Source organism: Poecilia reticulata, chromosome 3, assembly GCF_904066995.2.
Source record: "Poecilia reticulata chromosome 3, P_reticulata-male-v2, whole genome shotgun sequence".
Taxonomy (NCBI): domain Eukaryota; kingdom Metazoa; phylum Chordata; class Actinopteri; order Cyprinodontiformes; family Poeciliidae; genus Poecilia; species Poecilia reticulata.
Genome location: NC_088832.1, coordinates 13521602 through 13543928, shown reverse-complemented (window position 1 = coordinate 13543928; position 22327 = coordinate 13521602). Strand labels below are relative to the sequence as shown.

At 34.9% G+C, this 22327-nt stretch overlaps 1 long non-coding RNA gene across 2 annotated transcripts; it reads right to left on the bottom strand.

Moving 5' to 3' along the window:
• Positions 1-10738: 10738 nt before the first annotated feature.
• LOC103461985 (uncharacterized) lies at positions 10739-21268 on the bottom strand. Of its 2 annotated transcripts, XR_533246.2 has the most exons (4): positions 20961-21268; positions 16914-17085; positions 11397-11514; positions 10739-11317 (listed from the first exon to the last, which is right to left on the bottom strand). It is a non-coding gene; the product is annotated as an uncharacterized LOC103461985 (long non-coding RNA). The 2 variants fall into 2 exon arrangements; XR_014086880.1 differs by having other exon boundaries at positions 10739-11514.
• Between the last annotated feature and the right edge of the window lie 1059 nt (positions 21269-22327).

Genomic DNA, 22327 nt, shown 5'->3' with positions numbered 1-22327 from the left:
TGTGTTTTGCTTTTCACAAAATATTACCTTTACCTATTGTCTGTTCAATAGACTTTGATGCTAGTTCTAAAAACTGACCTCAAATTATGTATTTTTGACTCCTCTTGTCACTGATGAACTTGATTTAACTGTTTCTTTTTTCTTTTATGTATTTTGTAATAAAATTCATTCATAATAAAAAATAATTTGCAAATCTTCTTTGGCACCAACTTCTTCGTTATCACATTTTTAAAATTGGTATTTTGCTGCCTAATTATTAGGTGCTCCTGTCCTTTGTCAGACTTTAAGTTTTAAAGTCTGATAAACGCTGATTTCATCTTCACATCACTTTCCAGTTCTCTTTATGTGACTAATGACTTTTTAACACATCCATTTAAAAATTTTAACAAACATAACGGCTGTAGAAGTTATAGATTAGCATCAATAAAAGACACAAGCACAACTCCCATTTATGAAATATAATTAAAACAGAGGTTTACTTTGGAACAGGGGCGCCAAACCCATTTTCATTTTGGGCCACATAAAGATTTCCTTAAAGGGTTGGTTATGGCAAAATGTATTAGGACAACTACTTCTTAAAGTGTAAAAAATATTATAGCCTTTTCTGTATTCATTGATTACGTTTTAAAAAACTATATATATATATATTTTTTTAAAAGGTTTTGTTGGCTCTAGTGGCCTTTATTTGATCGTAGTTTGACAGGAAAGAGGGTAATGAGAGAAGGGGAGACATGTGGCAAATGTCACCAGGCTGGGAATTGAACCTGTGACCACCGGCACAAGGACCAAGGCCTCAATATGTGGGTTGTGCTTTTCCCCTGCACCACCACAGCACCCAAAAATAAATAATATTTAAAATCTTTTCACATTAACGTGGCATTTATACAAAAAAACTGATTTCACTGATAAAATAAGATCACAAATAATACAGTTTCTATGTTGAATCTTGATATGGCCCTCTGGCTTTTGACACAGTCCTGTAGCAGAATGGATCAGAAAATATTGATATGGTATCCCATGCACAATTGAAATGGGCTTTGACCAAGTCAAGTTTTTTATTTTTTTTCCCTTCCATGTCTGTCTTTGAAATCAGGTGCTGCTGTGTTAAGCTGATACTAAGAAAATATGAGTCCAGGTTAGTCCAGGACAAAACCTGACCAGAATTAGATCCCTAGTTAAGTGCAGTCTAGTTTTTGTACATCTGACTACAGTCACTGTTCATTTAAACCATATTTCTAGACAATTATAAAATTGTCAGTGTTGTGCCAGAAGCCAATGCATCAGAAACCAACTCACTGCATATTTTACAAGACAATAGGCCATTTCTATTTAATATTTATGTGTGATCAGATTAAAAGAACAGAAAAAACTCAACATTTTCTTATGAAGTAGAAAACGGAAGCAGCATTTACCCAGTTGCAGTTTGAAAACCAGATCGTGTGACAGAATTGCTTTAGCCTGCGGTTGTGTGTTTGGAAGCACAGGCGTGAAGCGGCATCATCTGCTCGGAGAAGCCAGATCAAATACTTGATTCAGATTTGCCAAAGTCATTAATTTCATATGCTGGCAGTGGTCGGTATTTGTGGCTACTGAATGAAACATGTTTTTAATCAATGATTTCAATTCTTAGTAATTGCAACTTGGAATCAGGTTTTAGTGACAGATCACTCATAAATTTTGATGATCAGTAACGAATGTGGAGGTAAATTACTTTTTATAAATGCTCTTTCAGAAGCTCTGGTTAGTGAACCCACATCCAGCTAGAATGTGCCTGTTCATTTCATAAAACATTGAACCTGCTTCACTGCCATGAAACAACTGTAGAAGTTAATGACTTGATTTGACCTACGTTAGGAAACTAAAGTTATAAAAACTCAGAAAATCAATTTTGATAATGTTGTTGGAATAAGCAGGTTAGAATGCATTTTTAACATAACACGTTAATTTACAAACAGTTTGGCAAGTGCATGTTTTTTTTTCTTGTCGACCCATCAGAGCATATGGTTCTTCAGTTGTGTTGCTATTGAATCAGCTCTGCTTATGCTATTATCTGTTGTGTTCAGATCTGTATTCATGTTTTTTCAAAGTACTCTTTGTATACCCGGTTTCCTATTTTTGTTTTTTGTTCATTTACCTTCCTCTGCACTCAACCATTAGGGCGCTAATCATGTTGGTGTTCGTGACTCAACCGTTTCCTGTGATTTGGTCAGGATCAAGTTCTGCTTCTTTTTCTTCTCATGGGCTAACTAGTTGTTCTCTCCTGGACTAGAGTCCTGCATTTCATCGTAGTTTCAAGCAATTGCATTTACAGTTCTTTTTTATATTTAGATGTTTAATGTTGGTCAGTTTGATCTTTTTCAAATACAACTTAAGCATGTTTTGTTTCTTTTCAACATCATCTTTGGCTATCATAAATGTATGAAACCATATTCCTAAACACGTGTCCCGAATTACACAATGAACTATTTTTTTTAAAACCGATTTCAGTATTAAAGGGTAACTAACACCCCTGTGAAAGCATAACTCTGCCAGTGATGCACTGAGAGGGTTTTAGATGAAAAAATGCAAAGCTAAACAAATGCATATGTCACAATTACCACAGAAACAAAAAGATAGATCCCTAAACATCCTATAGAGATTATCAGCAAAAAATAAAAGGTGATTTGGGGTTAGTTACATTGTAAATACTTCTGCATTTCATTATGCTTATCAGTGTCATTAACATATAAATATAGCCCGCATATGAGTGAATTTTCTTGTGTCCTCATAACTTTTGATGCAAATACTAAAACAATATTCAGAGCAGTGACACTAAAACTAACCTGAAAAAACACATGAGTCATTTGCCAAAATTGGCTGCTAGTTAACAAAAACCTTCATGGGGTTTTAAACTCTGCTTTTGTAATTCCCATTCAGTATAATTCATTTCAGTTCCATTCCAAGAAACAAATGACTAAAGTTGGCTCGTTGCGCTTTTTTTAATTGTTGAAAAACACCACCCATACAGCACATGTGATTAATGAACAGATGGACTGAAAACACATTCCTCAAGGTGTGCACTAAGGTTAAAATAAAGTTGAACTCAAGATTCCCAGAACACAAACAGGCCACTGGCATTTTACTTTAAACTTAGAAAACATATCAATTATCTGTAACTATTAAAATAATATGATGCACAATAATTCTTTTGTGAGTATCATGTTATATACAGTTTTTAAATTTTCTTCTTTAAATGAACTTTCCGCTGTGGCATTGTCTACCCAAGAACAAATATCAAAATATAATCGCAACCTGTTGACTTCTAAACTTCTGCCATTGTTTTAACAATGCAGAGAAGTTGGATTTAGATTGTTTTCCTTCTCTGTTGCTAGAGGACCCAAATTTGGGTCCTCGGCGCTTGCCGCAACAAGATCAATTAAAAACACATGCTATACATTTGCTACTTTTTTTGGCTTTCACTGCATGTTTTGAAAGGAGCATTCATAGATTGAAGTGGTTTTTTTTAGGCGGAAATTGATTTTTTTCTTAATTTCTGCTGTTTATCATATTAATACACTTTCCCCAGTAACAGGCAGGGTGGTTTTTAGAGTTGTAACATGTTCCCTAGGGTCTTGCCTTTGTTTTGATACCAAAACAATTAAAATAAACTCTGTAGTTCTTGAGATACATTCAATTCATTTTGGGCATGTTATTTTCAGCCATATTGCTCAAAAGGAGGCCATGTTCCGAAGAGTGTAATCATGCACCAGTGTGGTTCTGTGAAAAACTCCAGAAGAGTTTCTCTGGATTTAAGCATGAGGTTATTTGTGTTTCTGCAGACAAACTTTGTTCTCTCTAAGGTATTACCGTCTTGTTAGATAAGCTTGGGAAAAAAGCAAAACAAAAAAGCAAAGAAAAAAAAAGATGGGTGTGGTCTGATTTATTTGTTAGGAAGCAAATGAATCAGTTTTCACCCTATGACATACATTTATTATGAAGTTGGACTTTGTTAGATTAAATGAAGTGCTTCAAAATGATTGGTAGAAAATGAAATCATTTAAAATACAACATAAATATCATTCATTATCCATGCTGGGGTAATTCTGGTGTTACAGCTGCAAGCTAAGCTAAGTTGAAACATGCATATTCACGCATGTTTCAACTTGCGTGAATATAGAAAGGTAAAACATAGAAAGAATCAGACTTGTGAGGACATATCATCAATATCACTTCAACTCATTTTATCCACCTCTATATTATTAATAACCAGCATCCAGACACATAAACTAAGCCTTTATTTGATCTCGGCCGTCCTGAATCTTTCATGGTTCAGATGTTTGCCTGATGACAAAATCCTTCCATGAAATCCAGGCAGAAAGCATGAAAATATGTACCAAAACAATCAAAATTGCCTTTGTGGTGCTGACACAATTGGAGGCACACCCGGAGACTCAGAACAACAATACCAGCCATGTTATTAAAGCTCATAAATATCATGCTTTTCTTTTTGCTTTAGGTGGATCAGTGGATAGTGTTTACTTTGAACATCTTGTATTACAAGTGACCATGTGCAGATAGCTTTAAAAGGGTTAGCGGATAAAGATCAGCACCAGAGGATGCACATAAATTTGCGCAGCATGCCCTGAGTGCAATCAACCCCCCCTGGTGTTTATGGAACAGGACTTATGAGACTTCACTGCTTCATGGAATACAGATAATGCACAAAGCAAACTATGGCATTATAAGTGAGATTAAAACAGGAGTGCAGCAAATGTGAGCTGTCAGAAAGCCTTTTTGTAACAGCAGTGCCCCAAACACATATATAAAGCCAGCATCAGCAGGAACTACTTTCTACCTCTACTTAGGAAGAATACAATCATGGATCCTATTATATTTCGGATTTGATTCTTTCTGTAAATTCATTAGAAAATTTCATAAATGGCTTTCTAAACAAAATGCTACAGTTAAAAATTAAGCTGAGAAATCACTGTAATGCACATGCAGCATAATACAAAAATAAAGCCTTTTAACTTGATAAAGCACAGGTGTTTGTTAGCAGGAAAGGCGATAAGTTAAGGGCTTGCTTCTTAATAACCTTAGGGGATTGCCTATTTGCATTCTGCTTCTCAAAGGTTGCTGTTGATACTCTGGAGTGTGTGAATATTTTTATGGATCAGTATATGTTGGTGTGTGCCTCCATATGCTGCAGAATTGTATGCTGAGGGTGAAGAATCAATACAGTTTTTTAATGGGAATCAGGATGTCCTCAGGTAAAATACACACCAAAATACTGCATGAAATTAAGTCTAAGAGATTACACTTTTGCACACTGGATGGAGGATGAAGAAAATTATCTTGAGCTCTGTATACACGTCTGTTCTTGAAGGTCAGAAAGCTTGTTATAGTGGACAAACATTATATGTCCATTGGTGCTGCCTTCTCATTAATCTTATATCCTAACCTAAAAAAAAAAAAAAAACTGTAGAAGGGTTTACATGTACTGGCATATCAACACCTCACATTTTCCAAACATAGAACTTCATAAATTAATGATCCTAAAGCACTCTGAGTTTTATGAAGAAAAAAAAATTGGTCTTCTCCATGATCATCCTTCAAAGAACATATATTATCCATTAAAACATTTCTCTATAATTTTATTTTCAGATTGACCTATTAATCTCCATGTAACTTGTTTCATAATAAATTGATTATGAACTATTTCTTGCATGCTGCAATAATTGAAGTCCAGAAAATTATGTTTATCTCAGTTATAATAATATGCTAATTACATTCGTTTTTTACAAATCTACGGCTTGCTTTGCATTCAATGGTGAAACCAAGAAGCCTGATACTGTAAAGAGCAGAAACACTTTAGAAATCAGATGTCTCATATTTAATAGAAAAGATGTATCTTTTGCTTCAAAAAGTGTTTTTTGAAGCATTTCCCTGGATGCCAGATTTCCCCTAAACATCTCATTTATCTTTTATGAAATGCAGTGAATTGATAAGTAGTGGTTTAGACACCAATGTAGAAAGTATTGGCAGAGATTCCTAAAACAAAGCTGAATGCAAACCATAACCAGTCTGAAGGAAAAAAAACAGCTATAACTTATTTATGTTCAAAACCCAGTTTGCTAAAAAATAAACAGGAAAGAAGAGGAACAGTTTTAAGCAAATAATTATTCAGATTGCTTTGCCATCTTACCTGTTTTCTTTATAAGGATCTAAAAGGACTTCTGTTTTGTAATGGCAATATACAAATAAATATTAATTATCATTCCTCCTGACTCCTTAGTTTTAGAACTAATGAAAAATCTCTTTTTAATATTCAGACTTACCTCTAGTGGTAATTTGAAATTTTGACAAAAAATATCTTATTTTTTTTTTTTTTATCATGTAGGTATTATTTTTCTGATAATACAAGTTGGAAGCTAAAACACAGAATAGCACTTGGCTTACTGTTCATTGCAGTGCAGCGAGATAATGTAAAACTTCATAGACAGAGGACAAGAAAGGTTAACTAGAATATCTCCAATAAATAATGCCATATCTGTTCTAAATAACAAAAACATTAGCTCAGTAAAAAGTTTTAAATATTCTTGAAATATTATTTTTCCATTGTTACATTACTTTTGTTAAAATTCAAAACACTTGAAGTAGAAAGGGTTTCACTCACACTGGGTGACAATGAACAAGATGCAAAGAAAAAAAAAAACTTGTTTTTTTCTTTTGGAAAGTTGTATCTGTATTCAAAGAGAATATTTAAAATGTTTATTTTTCTCTGTATTTTAATGGAGTTCCAAATTAACTTGCATTTTCTAACACTCATTCTTTCATGGTGACATTTTATGCACTTTATTAATCACATATTCTGAGTGGGTTGTAAATTTGCATGTATTTAACATTCAGTTGTGACCTAGTGCTATGTTTTGTGTCAGATCTTAGAGGCAATACGACACCAGCAACAAAATGCTTTACTAGATTGCAGCTCCATAGGTAAAACAATTGGATAATTATTATTATTGGATAAACTTGGGAAGGTTACAGCAGTTTCTGTGATTTCAGGTTTGGGTTCAACATATCACTGTTTGAATTGGGGGAAACTGTATTTTTGGTACTGAGGATTGTGACCACAACAGCTACAACAGGGTAGAAAAAAAACTGCACATGTAAAATGCAATCACTTGCTATGATAACATAAACCACCATAGCATGTTTCTTAAAACTGATGCCACACTATTTGCTAATGTACCGGAAGAAGAAGTACGTTAAGTGGCTCTAAATGTGAGAGTCTGTGAAGCATCAAGTCCACTCACTTTATTCATGTATGTACACCTGTTTGGAATAGGGCATGTTTGTTGGTATCAGTTGTGTGAAATTCACATCAGGATGGTATTTTACTGTTATCATAACATCAACTTTTTACTTTTGTCACATATACATATAAACATCACCTTCCCATCTAGAATACACATTTTAGACTCTATCAGTTCTTAAACTTTTACAGATCATTATTAATATAGTTAATCCATATGTCCCAATTTTACTTTCAGTTTCAGGCATTCCTGTGCCAACATGAAGCTATCTTCATCAGTGAAAAATAAAGGTATTATATTTGTAGAATAAATATTGGACCAGGTCAAATAGGTCAAATAGGATTTTGTAAATAAATAAATAAATGTAAGAATGAAAATGTGTACAAACATGTAATTTAGAATATTTTTTCCCAATATTGTTTGACTGTTTAACTCCTACCTATCAGAATTAGTGTTGATAAAAAAAAAAAACCAAACAAACAGTGGTAGTACTCACTTTATGGAAACATTTAACTTTAAAAATATTTGATGTTATTCTATTTATTACAGAGCCGCCTAGTGAACATGAGGGAATTTTTTTCTTTTTGCGCTACCTCGCAGACGTATTGCATTCCCTCATAATAAGTTTACAACTACACCCTTATCTGTGTTGCGTTGTCACAGTGATAACATATTTAAATTTTAAATTGTACATACCTACAATGTACAATTTAATACCATTAAAGTGTTTTCTTTTTCCTTCTGACAGATAGTTTCTGTCATATTTATGTTTTAGAGTAAACATGTTTGAGCTGTTTTGCTCTGGCAGTTTATGGTAGCCTTATCCAAAAAAACAAAAAAAAGATCTAAAACTTAAGATAACTGACAAACGAGATATTAACATACATGAAAAACAAAACTTATAAAACCTTAGTCTTTCTTAGCAGAAAAATACATAACTGCAAGGGAACGCAAAATATGTTGCGTGAGAATCAAGAACCAAGGGGCTCCGTAATATACACAGCACGACCAAAAAACATTTTTCAACTGTTGAAAGCTTATGTATTTTTTGTATCCACCAATTATTACATTTTACAGACACAATGCATCTGTGTTCTGATTTAATCTTACTCAGTTATGTAAATGTTTAATATCAAAGTAACGTTGTTAAATCACTCTGAGCTACAATTTTCTGTTAAAACCTAAAGCCCCAAAAGTCTAGATTCGTCTGTCCTGGAAAGCTCTTGAGACCAAATATCACTGCATTTTACTTTCACCATATCTTTGCTAAGTGTTGACATTTCTTAGAATGTTACTTTTCTGCAGAGACCCCCATTGCCTACTTTTAAATTGCACTGCATACTTTCTCTCCTTTTTAATCCCTAGGGCAAAAGAAGCTACTTCACTGCCCACAACACATTCCTCAGAAAATACCAAGCGTCATTTTCTCATTGGTGATGCTGTAACTGCTATAAGATGCTTGAGTGCCACTGAGGTGCACCTATAGGAAGTGAAACACTGAAAATAAAGTAAATATTACAACTTCCGGTACTATGATTTAAAAAGTTGACTTAATATTGCCACATTATGTTTTGCTAATAAATATGACCAGCAAACAGTGTTTTACTAATATGTCCCACAGTTAAACCAACTCGGGGGTGTTCCACTTTTGCTCATTGACATTTGGAATTTGCTGAAACCCCCTTAAACCTGACATGATTAGGCAGATAAAAACCCTCACTGCATCCACAGATTTTAATTAACTGCTTTAGTGCTTTTACCTACTAGTATTATCAACCAAATAATCAAGTTCATAGCACATTTCAGCAACAAGGCAATTCAAAGTGAATGCTAGTAAAAGTTAGAGGATTATTGATGATACCAAATTACATCCTTCATTTTGGTGACTGATCAATAGATTAATGATCAGTTGTCCAAAAGCTCATCAACTTTTAACTCAGCAAATTAATGAAACTTTACTTTCTCAAAATATTTTTCTATTCTTTGCTTTGTGGATTTGTTTTTATTTCTTGTATGGCATATTCTATTATGCATTTTTCAATCAAATCTGCAAATCAACAAATATAAAAATACGTTTGTTTTTCACTTGAGAACTTTGTTATTGAAGTTTATTGATAGAAATGACATGTCATCATCACTTATTGCCACAAGGTCCAGCCTCTCCCAGCTCACCCGAGAGACTCAGAATGCTACGATACAGAAACGAGAAACTCGGTTGTGCTACAGCTGTGCTATAAAGTAAGATGCTCCTACCTCTGCTCTTCATAACTACAGATCTAATGGGAATGGACTGAGAATTATAATTGTCCTTAGTAGTTTTTTTTTTTTTTTTGCTGAATAATAACAATGAGTCAAGTACTGTCTACACAGTTGGAAAATATAACTAAGCAGCTTAGCAGAGCACATCACTACCACATCACTGTTTTTTTTTTTTTTCCTGGTAAGGTTGCTCCAGGTTAATTCACCCCTTCTTTTCTTTTGCATCATTTATTCAAAGGATAATAGGATGGTTTGTTTACACCCAGGAGTGTGCCTGCTGTATATACCCATCTGTGTAACATGGATTTCTGAGTTAAAACTGGAATCAATACTGGAAGTGGACTAGGGGCAACTTTTGCATCAGATTTGACACAAACTGCTTTATCTGGGTATAAACAGATTAAGCTTAAATTTTGTGGAATTTCCACAAAATTCCACAAAACATGGTAGTACAATTGTTTTGCGTACTTAAAAAAGCATGGTGGTTGCTACAAAAAGAAATTAATTGCCATTAAAGTAGTTATTTTCATCTTTTGGGGTGTTTTCACCGTCTGCGTTAAAGAGAAAAGATAAAACCGTACCTGGGAAGTAAATTTATTTCCCTAACTTATCACAAATTTAAACATCTGTTCATTTTATTTAATCCCTGCCTAGTCATATTTGTTTGGGAGACAAAAAAAAAAATAGGTGGAGGACCACCTTCAAGAGTTTAATTTACTGTTGTTAGTAATGTTCTTTCAATATGCCTATTTTAGCAAACTGTATTCATATAAGTATTGAGCAGATGTTAAAAAGAATTGAGTATTTACATACAGAAACTATTACTCATAAATGCAATTCTCTGTACCCTAGATACAAAACTTGTCAAGAGCTGCAGAATACTGGCTGAGAGGAAACAAAAAGGCCAAACAATTACAGTCATGTAATGTAACATTAGCTGTCAAACTGGCTGCAAGCTTAAAAGGCCAGTGAAACAAAGCAGCTTTTCTTTTTGGCAAAATTATTTTAATATTTTCTTTTCGTTATCATATATCACCAACAAATATATTTAACACCGTTAAAAAAAAGTGATGCCGCATTTTTACATTATGACAGGCCTAATTAGGGGTTTGCTTCTGTTTATGATAAAATAAAAGGCTGTAAGTATTGTTGTTTATAATAAACAATGCCAAAAGTCCGACAAATGTGTGATAAAGCAGCCTATGGTTTTATTTAAGAATCCACATTTCATCTACTAACCCATCAAGGCTGTTGTTTCCTGTCATCTCCAAGAAATCTGCTTAGTTTCTTTTTGTTTGTTTTGTTTTTGTACTTGATTCATAAATATTTTTTGAGCAGTGCAGATTAGATGTTGTTCAAGAGATAAGTCCATATACAACACGAAAGTGCCTCATGACAGAGTATAATACAAAACACTTCCTCTCTGCGACACAGCTTCCTTGTGAGAGTCCAGAACGTTCTAACAATAACATACAATTAGTTTTTTTTGTTTTTCTTTTGATGAAATGTCTGAATAATACCATATTGCATATAATGCATCACTTTCTTTGATTAAATTATCATGGTTTTTAATAAAATGTGACAAGTCAAGCTGTGAATGCAAATAACTATTAACATGCAATTAGCCTTTATAAAGCTTCAAGACTTTTCTTGACATCATTCATGGATAAAGTCTGGCGATGAGCGTATGACTTCTGGCTGTCTTGTCACTATGCTGAGGTGGGTTACAAATCATGGCTTCCCTCCACTGCCTGCATCATGACCTTGCCGAAAGAAGAATCAGGTCAAGATTAACATTTGAAAAGACATGTCCTTCATCTAACGTGGTTGAATGTGGCTTACCATCTCATCAAACTTATGATTTTAATATTTCTTCAGTCATGTTGGTGTCTTTCCAATTAGGGTCAAAAAGTTATTTTTATGAATTAACTTACTGAAATACTGTACTGTTACATTTATCCTGCAATAAAATCAGACAAAATCACAGTCAACAACATAGTTTCCCTTATTCCTATTTCTTCTCTAAAATCAATCTAATTTTTACACAACACATGTCTGTTCTTTTTTTTTTCTGTTTTGTCTTAAAAACAAACAATAGTTTTCATTAGACATATCAGAAGAGCAGTCTGCAGTTTTTTAACTATAATCTAACAGCATATTTCAGGCTGGAAGACCATGACAACCATGTTTTCTTGTTCAGTCAAAAAATATTTATAACAAATCTGCTTTGTGTAAATCCAGAAGTTGCCAAACAGTGATGACAGTAAATAACACTGTACACAAGCTTCAAGACATAACTTTACCACTTGTGCAGAAAGTAGTAATAGTTGTTTTTCATCCTCAAGTGTGAGGTCATGAGTTGAACATTTTTAAGGTCATTTGCCCAGTGAAAAGATGTATAAAAGGCAGAACTTTGGAGATCTCACAAACTAGCTCTGATGCCAGGGTTTAATAAGTACTTCCCAACAGTATTGTGACTGCCAAGCCATTAATTCAAAGACAATGTCTGTCATATCAATGCAAATGAATCATTTTGACAGTTTTTTTTTTTTTTTCAAAACAGTAGCAGTTTTAGTTTTTTTAGCCAACTATTCTACAGAGCACATTTTTTGTAATTTTGTAGACACTTTTTGTCACAAATTCTTTTGTTTGTTTTATTTGTAAATGAACCGCCTACGATACTGAATAACATCTGTCTGGTGCTCTTGTTGCCACTTTGGCCAGGTTATCTCACAAAGTCCAAACGTTTTGTATCTCACTATTGCAGAATAACGTATTTGAAACAGTTGACTGAAAAAAAAATATTTGCATATTTAAAAAATCCTTATTATGGTCTGGCCATTGTCTTCTTATGTATTTCTCCCTTCAGTGCTCCATTCCATCAATTGAGTTAAAATTTTCCAATAGAATTTCTACCAGGCCAGTCAATAAAAAGACAAGTTATGAACTATGACTTCAATTTCTTACAATGTTTTAGGACTGTAGTCTACCTGTAATTTGGCAGTGGTTGAGGAGAAAGACCAAAACCACTTGCCGTCTACGCACGCAATTTCTGCTTCATAGCCCTGAAGCTGAATCACATTTTAGATGTCACAGACAAATGTTAGCAATGCTGAGTAAAATTTAAAAAGACATCAGTCCATGTCTCTAGTGAGCAATTGTTTCTCAATAGCTGAGGGTCCAGACCATCTGTATGAAGCAAAATGTAGAACGAGGGTCTGGTTTTTGGCCAAAGCAATGAATGGAAGAATTGAGCTCCCTTGCCTAACATAACTAAACTAGTCCTTAAGAAAACCATGCTGGACTTCCAAAACAATACACATTCTCTACATACATACTCATAAATACACTCATTTATGCTCATCAACATAAATTAATATTTGTAGATACACACATATTCAGACATACAGACTCTATGTCACACTTACATAATAACCTTGTGAACATAGACATACTCATGAATGCACACTCATAGACACACATGGATACACATAGATAAACATTCACACTCATATTCTTAACCTTGTATACACAGTCATACTCATAATTATACCCTCATTCATGATTATAGATATGTATACTCACACATACATTCATACTTATGTTGGTACATACACACACATCCTCATAGAGATGACCAATCCTCACAAAATGCAATGTCTTTTTCATGGTCATTTTAAACACAGATTAACAGAAATAAACCATCTGCTCAGTTAAGCTATTTAAGCTTTGATGCTCGAACAATAGTCCTGGTTGGTCCAACTCGACAATTGAACCACTGATTAAAATTCACTTGATACACACCAGTCAAGTCCATTTCCACATTTTCTATTATTATTATTATTATTATTATTATTACAATTACAGTATATAATCTTAACACTGGCAAACAAGAATGCAGAGGAAAAGAAAGCCTGAATGTGCCTTTCTAACCCTGGCTGAACTTGTATGAAACATCAGCCAGAAATGATCACAAAGTGTTCTTGCTGTTTTTTGTAAATCATGAAACGTGCTGCAGGCTTGTTGTCAGCTTTGTCAGTCATCACGTATGCTGGAGTGCTGTTTTTGATGAAAGGCGTCTGGCAGGAAGAAAAACACAAAGAACAAAAAAATCTGTGAAGTTTCCAACTCTAGTGAAAAAAAAAAGTAGTAAATGGACTGTTCTGAAGTTATAGGTCATGAAGTTGACAGAATACATCTTTTCAAAATCAAAACTATGGATTTTTAAGGTAATGTCAAAATTACATTTGAAAACTAAACTTCAACAAAAAAATTTTGTTGAAGTAATATAAAAGTACCAGAATTGAATGGAAAGTTTATTCTCCGGTGCAGCAGCAAAGCAAGCAGGATATAAAAATATATATATATAAAAAAAAAAACATTTCAATGCAAAATAAAGATTAAAAATACTGTACAGGGTAAAGTTTCAACGTAAATACCAGGCAAGCCAATTTGCAACTGAGCAGGTTAATTTGAAACAAATCTTTAACTTGTGCAGGGATGTATTTGACCATTAAAAAGACAACAAAATATTTACAAGTGACAATAAAAACTGTGCAACAGATACCAGCAGAAAAGTAATTTAAAATGAGTAAAAACTGTGCTAATAACAGTGCAAATATCAGGGGAATATAAACATTTAATAAGTCTCTTTGAAGCAGTGATAGTAATAAGTCGTGTAGCTGCTGGCAGGAAGGAGCTACAATAACACTTATTTGTGATCTTAGGACAAAAGTGGCTCTCAAAACTCTGCGGAGGCCTGTGAAAAGCCCAGGTTAGAACATAGACAATAACAAATATAGATTTTTTTTCGTCTGTGTTCTGCCATTAATTTCTGAATATGTGATGGATGAAAAATAAAGTTTAGGCATCATAATACTAGCAATTTTTTGACATTTGTTTATTTGCTAAAGCCATGGTTTGCAGAGAGGTTGCAATACATCGATATTTACTCACTGACCTAAGGACTCATGATAAAAGTAGGAGAAAAATCAACAGCACTGTACTATGACAAATAATATGGTAACCAGTAACTATCACATTTATTTTGGCAACAGTGCTTTGATTGAAGATTCTCCAAAATAAAAGATAATATAGAAACATGTGAGAGAGGCTGCCATTAGGATCCCAGCAACAGTATGAATCAACACTTGGTTCTGAACACGTGGCCCTACATAACACCATACCAGAGCCTCGCATATAACTGAGCAGACACCACTGAGTCACTCAGCCACATTTGACCCCAAAAACACAACACCAGAACAGATTCAACTCATCTGCTAAGCAGCTCCCCGCAGGTTGCCCATATCCAGGACTGACAGCACCCACCATGTTCCACCCATACATCACTCCAGCTGGAACATCAGCCGAAGAACAACCACCACCAATCTCAGGTCCATCTTCACCACCCAACCAATCAAAATGTCAGTGACTCTACATCCGAAAAGGGATGCACCCCCCCACAACTCAGGCTAAAACCTCGCTGTGGCACACCCAATCAGTAGCACCTACATTCCTAACCCCAACACAGCCGCGGACGCAGCAGGAAACAACACGGCCTGCTACCGACCAATTACCTGATCAACGCCACTGAGTTAGCATGAAGTGACATACAAGATCCAGGATGGATGAATTGATAAGAACTTAAGTAAACTGATCAATTTAAGGGCAAATTTACATATTTGATTTACTAAAAAAAATTGTTCTGTGACTCTTCATCAGGCCACGTCACACTCTTGATCTTAGTAAATTTTGGTGTTACTCTCACGACAACAATGCAGCCAAGCTCCAGTAGGATGAACAGGATGAATATTACATCCTGCGCATAATTTTTGAAAAAAAGTTCTGATTGATCACAGACCTCTACATCTAAAAGTCTGATTTCTTTAATACTTTTTGTGCTTAATATCAGTTTTTTTTTTCATTGTTCACAACCCTAACACTTCAAATACATCTGTGGCAAGATCCATCACAAATTAAATCAACCATTAGGAGTTGAGTATATCACACAAGCTGTACTGAAGCGACCCATGTTAATATTTGCAGCTTGGATCCTCAATGCTAATTTACATGCACTCAGAACCACTGAAATGTCAACACATCAGAATAAACTGGTGCTTTTCTTCCTCTAGTAAAACCAACATACCAAACGTGATTTTTTTCATGGGTGTGGTAAAATGATACATTATGCTGTTTACCATGTGCTACCCAGAGTTGTTCAGCTCAGCTGTAATAGAAATGCTCTTTAAAATACCATACAAGGGATCAAGTCCACAGTCCACAGTTGTAGATGACTGCTGCGTGAGTTTGGAAGTAAAAAACTGCCTGTTTTTTCCTTTTCTTTTTTTTTTTATATATATATATATATCACTGTTTATGGAGACACTGCTTCAACCATTTATCTTGAAGACATCAGGAGCATAATGGGGCATGCAAGTCATCTAAGGTTATTTTTTAGTATATTTTCTCTCCTGAACCAAAGTGGTGAGTTACTCGGTGCACAAGGCAGAGGAAAGCAGCTGGTCTGTTAGGGAAACGGCTGAAGACTAGCCTGAGGAGCTGCCTGGCAACTTCTTTGGTCCAGTTGGCAGAGTCTCATTAGAGTTTTCATAGGTCCCCTTAGTACTGAGTAAAAAAAAGGCTTAGAGTGATATCCTAAATTGTTTAAAGGCCATGAGAGGATTCTTTCACCAGTCAGCACATTAAAATACGCCGTTCTTTAAAGAAAAAAGAAAACAATGGTTCTTTCAGGAGATGTATTATTTGCTGTATTCCACTTCAGTTTTTGACAGTAGATGACTAACAGGTTGCGATGTCTGTACATTGCAGGGTGTGTAGCAGGTTAGCAGAGCAGTGGCAGCAATGCTGATGCTCCATCTGGGTCTGTATGCTACCTGCCAAGATCTGAGTGCACAACCACCGTAGTCAGGTGTGAAAAAGACAGAAAAACAGACTCGAGGCGCTGAAATATGCATCGGGTTGCTTTTACAGGTTTGTAGCACATGTAGAACAACATCTGAACTGCTGCCTGCGTATTGTGCTGGATGGCTCAGACATGCATGAAATTGACCATTGAAACAGGAAGCCGAGATGCTTTTTTTTTGCACAATGTTTTTTCTGGCACTATATGGCTCCAACAACCAGCACATATGAATGCATTTTTTTGTCACCTCCATTACAAAGGTGTGCGCTATTTTAGTCACAGCAAAGATATTTTCAAAAAACATGATGCCCCTGTAAAAGTACTGCCTGTGTTTGTTATCCCTTATTCTGAGCTCAAGCTAAGTTTTGATAGCAGATTATTTATGGAGAACAGATACCAGATTTTTAGATACCCTACACTGTATAAAAAGACATAACCTGTTGTTTCTTTCTGTCTGACTTGAAATCACATTTGTGTTTCCTGCTTTAGGTCGGTTGCAGCCTGGCAATTGCCTTCCTACGCAATTCTGCTCGATTCTCGTCTCCCCTCAGTGCGCTCTGTCAGGGGAGCTTCAGACGGAGCCGGAATCTTCAGGATGCAGTTCATGGCCTATCAGCGAACAGAAAGAGGAGTAGTGAACAGTGACGTCGAGTTTCTGCGCTGCTTTTGAATTGTAGACTTCCTGCAAATTACAACTGTGGAGCAAGTGAACAAAGTCATTCAGTCCATGTTGGGCCCGCTTCCAAATATTGAGCAATTAACTGCAACAAAGCTACAAATATAACACAAAATATTTCTGTATTTTTAAACATGCATAATGCACATTGAGTTTAAGCACAGATAAAATCATGTTTAATCACTATTATGAGGTATTCTTTGAGATGGAAAGTTAGCAAAGGCCTAAATCTTCACCTCTATGTTGTGTGTTGCAGAACTTCAAGTTTCAAATGATTAAATCATATCATTATCATAACTGGTCCTCTCTATCCTGGAGCAGAGTGTTATCTAAAATCCAGGATGAGCCAGACAGCCACGCTGTGTTTTAGTTTTTTTGTTGATCTTGAAAGGATCACACATACTTTCATGACTTTGCAAATTGCAGTTTGAGTAAAATCAATGATAGGTGTAAAACACTGCTGTTCAACTGTTGACAGAATCTAAGAAACAGTGACAAAATGCCTGCTCTAGTCATCTGTTGACAGCTTCAGACTTGAAGTTTTATTTATATATTTATGCTTTATTGATTTTACAACATTACATGACACAATCAAATGCTGCAACCCCATGGGGCCGATTCGCCAGACCTGATGTAGCATTGCTGTTAGAAACTTCTCAGCTGTTCAATGCATTGCTAACAGCTTTGGTTACCTTTTTTTAACGTCTTATTAAAAATTAATGATGGATGTAGCAATTTCATTAATTTTGTATAGATTGTAAGGCATGCTCAATTATGGACTTTTTTATAGCTATAATTCATAAAGCTACTAATTGTTTTATAGAAAGGACTCTGTAAGGTGATACACATACAATTTAAACCAGGTATTTACATACACTGCATACAACACAATGCTGACTTGTCCAAGGTGTTCCCTGGACAAGACTCTTGTCTGCCTGTTAGAGATTAGTACTATCCCCACTGCTAGTACTTACTGGCCTATTCCTTCATAAAGTCAGTGTTTTTAGTTATTAAAATGTCACAAAAACAATATATTGACATTGATCAATATATAATTAAAATAACAGATGTTATGACATCGTAAGCGCTTCTTGTACATCACAAAAAAAAAAAAAAAAAAAAAAAAGAAATCAGTCAAGATACCAGGAAAAGATTTGAGGACCTACAAGAGTTTGGTTGAGCCTTGAATAAAATTGTCAGATGCATAAAAGTGCTACGTTCATTTGTCATGAACACCATAAGAGCATGTAACCATTTAGTATTCTGGATGGAGATCTGTCAATCCCAGAACAAACACAAAATACCTTGTGAGGATTCTGATGAAAATAGTTAAGCAAAAATCCTCATGAAATGCGTAATTTATTAATTTGCCCTTAAAGACCTACCAGGAAGAAAGAAGCTGTTACTCCTAAAGAACCATAAAATGTCAACTTATAATTTCTCTTTAATTTTTGAAGAAATGTAATGTGGTCTGATTGAATCAAAACTGAAGGGTTTTGCCATAATGACCATTGTGACATTTAGAGAAAAAAAGAGCGGCACTTGAATTTGAGAACTGCTGAAAAGATTTGTCAAGTATGGAGCTGGCAGCATCACATTGTGGAGGTGTTTTACTGCTGGAGGGACAGGTGCACTTCACTGGAGAGTTGGCATCATAAACAAAAGAAGAATTAAAGGAACTAATGAAGCAACATCTCAAGATGTCAGGACAGACAATTGCTTAGGGTTTTTCAATTACCCTAAGCAATCCCAAATCGATTTCAGAAAAAGTCAGTGTTTGGGAGTGGCAATTACATAGTGATAATTGAAACTAAACCGAACATTATTTTGTCCCAAGTAAACTTCTGGAATGTGTAGAAAAATTAAATATATATTTTTTATTATAAATAAAAATGGTAATCCTAGCTGATCTAAAACAAACTTTTTGCTTGGCTAAAGTCATGCCAGACAGTACAAGAAAAAGTGTGTGTGCCTTTGTATATAGTGAACGTAAATAACACATTTTAATTTTATGGTCAAAACTATATTTTTACTATAGTAGCTGGAAGAGTTTGTAATGGAATAGAAACCAGTGCAGAGTGCATATCCGCTAACCAATTGCAACAGACATCAACCCTTCTGTAGTCTTCCTTTGCAAGGCTGTTAAAAATGGATTGTAAAAACAGAAGCGATGCAGGACAAAAATCATTCTGTGGAACCTGTTGCAGATTAAAGAACGGTGTCTCGAGACAAAAACTCAACTTTTGAACTCTAAATTGTTACTAAGTTAGAAAAGCACAGTTGAAGAACTACAAAGTTTTTACCAGAGTTAACGATTTAATTTCAGCACCATGTCAGCCCCCCAACATATTTCCCAAGAAGCGATGGGAAATTAAATTAAATATAAAGCATATTCGGTCCAAGCATGTTGGACCGAATATGCTTTATTGTTTGCAGTGGTCACATTTTGTGAAAAATTATAATTAATCACCAAGATTAAATGCAATAAAAACCTTGTTCTATAAAAAAGTAGTAACATATCTAAGAAGTTTATCTTCTGACCCCTTTCCTGTTTTTACAGCTGTCAGTTATAAAGTAAGTCATTGACCAACTGCAAAATATTGGATTTATTCAGGCATACAGTACATCTTTCTGTCAATCATACATCTACTGCCACAACAGCTGTGAACTTGCCCTCCAAGAGTCTTGGAGCTAATATAAAATATTCTGTAGGGAAGAACTCCTCCAGAACTCAGAAAGGAAATGTAAATCTTTTTTTATTGAAAGACAAAGGCACTCTTATTCACTCTCCCTCCACAACTTACAGATAAGATCAATAAGTCATTGAGTTCAAAAGAATTGTTAAGGAACTTTGAAGTTACAATTGCTGTTCTTTACCAATGGTTTTTTTTGCTTGCAGCTTAAAATCCATCAAGCTAACAAAAATGTTTCACTATAAAATAACTCTTAGTTCTTTATATGTACTAACCATCTACAGCCAGGCAGGTTTTTGGTTTCATCAGTAGCATCAAGTAACTAATTTTTACAGCGTCCAGACTTACATTAAGGTAGAATATCAAATGCATGGAAGATTGCTAAAATTACTTTGGTCTTTGAAATTGTTGACAAAACTGAAAATTCTCAGTCAATAAGCTCATCTTTAGTCTCAAAAGTGGCAGAGAATTTGATTAATAAAATCAGAGCAACACAATAATTGTGCTATCCCTCTTCAAAAGTCAAAGTACCACATTAACATTTTACTTAAGTAAAAGTAAAACAGTCCTGGCTTTTAAAAATACTTAAGTATTAAAAGTAAAAGTACTCGCTGAATGCATTACTTAATCGCTAATATCATTAAGTGTGCCGATCGTATTTAATTTTAATACATCAGAAATGTGTCATTTTAATTAACACTACCACAGATTAAACATGTTCTTATTGTGTTTATTCTCTGTAACAGTTTAGACTTAGATATGTGATTCTATGAATCATAATTTCAGGGTTGGAAACATTTTGTCTCCTGTCCTAACATAGCATGAACTTCATTAGTCACATTTATTTAGAAAGAAATCTAACTGAAAGGGGATGTAAAGAAGGTGCGGGCGAGGTGGAGGACATGCAACCAAGGAGCCATGTAGCAGAGTTGTAGTCAAGACCACCGAACCCGAGAGCAAGACCAGCGCCCCGCGCTAAATGACACAATAACATTAAGTTTACCTATCAAAATTGGTTTTCAGATTGATCTGAAAGATCCACATTCCCATAAAAACACCTAGATATTAAATACTAAGAGCTGAAATATATTTAACCAGTATCAATTAAAACTCACTTCATTCTGTTTTGCTTTCATCCTGTGCTACAATCCGCAGAGGTCTCCTGCTATTCCTAGAAAAATAACGCCCTGGATCGTTCCTGAATGTCATATCACTATATTGCAGACTTTGGTCACAGCGTTGTCCCATATATGCGACACCTCAGTCAACACCTCCACACAATAATTCAGCGCATGAGTGACAACGTTTTTTCATCAAATGCAACATGTGTCTCAGTACAGCTAGCTTTGCTAGCACAGATCTTACCTTTCTTTAAGCTTTCCTTCCAAGTGACGCTAAAAGTTGGACGAAGTCCCACCATCTGTGAAAGCGAAGCGCTGCTGATTTTACATGTCGCCATATCAATTTATGCAGCGCTATTATATTATAGACAAACATCTCCTCCCGCTCAGAGGAAACCACTGCGCATGTCTGGAGCTCCAAGTGCGAGTAAAGGTGGAGCCGATGGGTGAAAACAGACACTAAGTCACGTTATTGCTCGGATTTTACGGCGCCACCTTAAGACCCTGAACTTCACATTTTAACGGAAGAAAAGAGCAACGCGACTTGGATGTAACGAGTAACGCGACAGTTTTGTAAAAATGTAGTGAAGTAGAAAGTACAGATATTTACTGTAAAATGTAGTGGAGTAAAAGTAGAAAGTCCCCATTATTAAATCTACTTAAGTAAAGTACAGATACACGAAAACTGTACTTAATTACAGTAACGAAGTACTTGTACTTCGTTACTGTCCACCACTGGTCTGTTGCATAGGGTCTGTTTGCTTTGTGTAAAGTATTTTATATGAAACTGTTTTAAACATTTTATGCACTGTGTGGTTGATGAATGTAAATGTTAGGTTTTTAGTATTTGACTTGGGAAGAGGAATGAAATTTAAACATTGTGCTAATTAAACCATATTTACATTGGAGCTTTTTGGTGATGTGTTGAAAGATGTGTGCTGTGATAAGTAAATAAAAAAAAACATAAGAAATTGTAAATTATCTCTTAGTTAAAACTGCTCACAATTTTTTTTAATTTTTCCCAAATTTTTGACTTATCAAGAAACAGTTTTAATCATTTGTGTTAAGAAAACTGCTTCTTTTGAATAGGATATAAATATTCTGAAAATGATGGTTCTGTATTGTATGTTTCAGAAAACATCACTTGTTGAGTGTTAACAGAGATAAAATAATTTGCAGAGACAGCATGAAAATTAATGATCCACACATAAAAGTATGTAAAACAAATCTAAAGCATGAAAAGCCTTCAGGAATGCTAGTTCCTGATGCATTATAAATGGGTTTGTACCTGTAACCACAGGACTACAGGGTGTTATTGTTTAACATTTTACAAATACATCACAGGCTTCAGAGATGTAGGG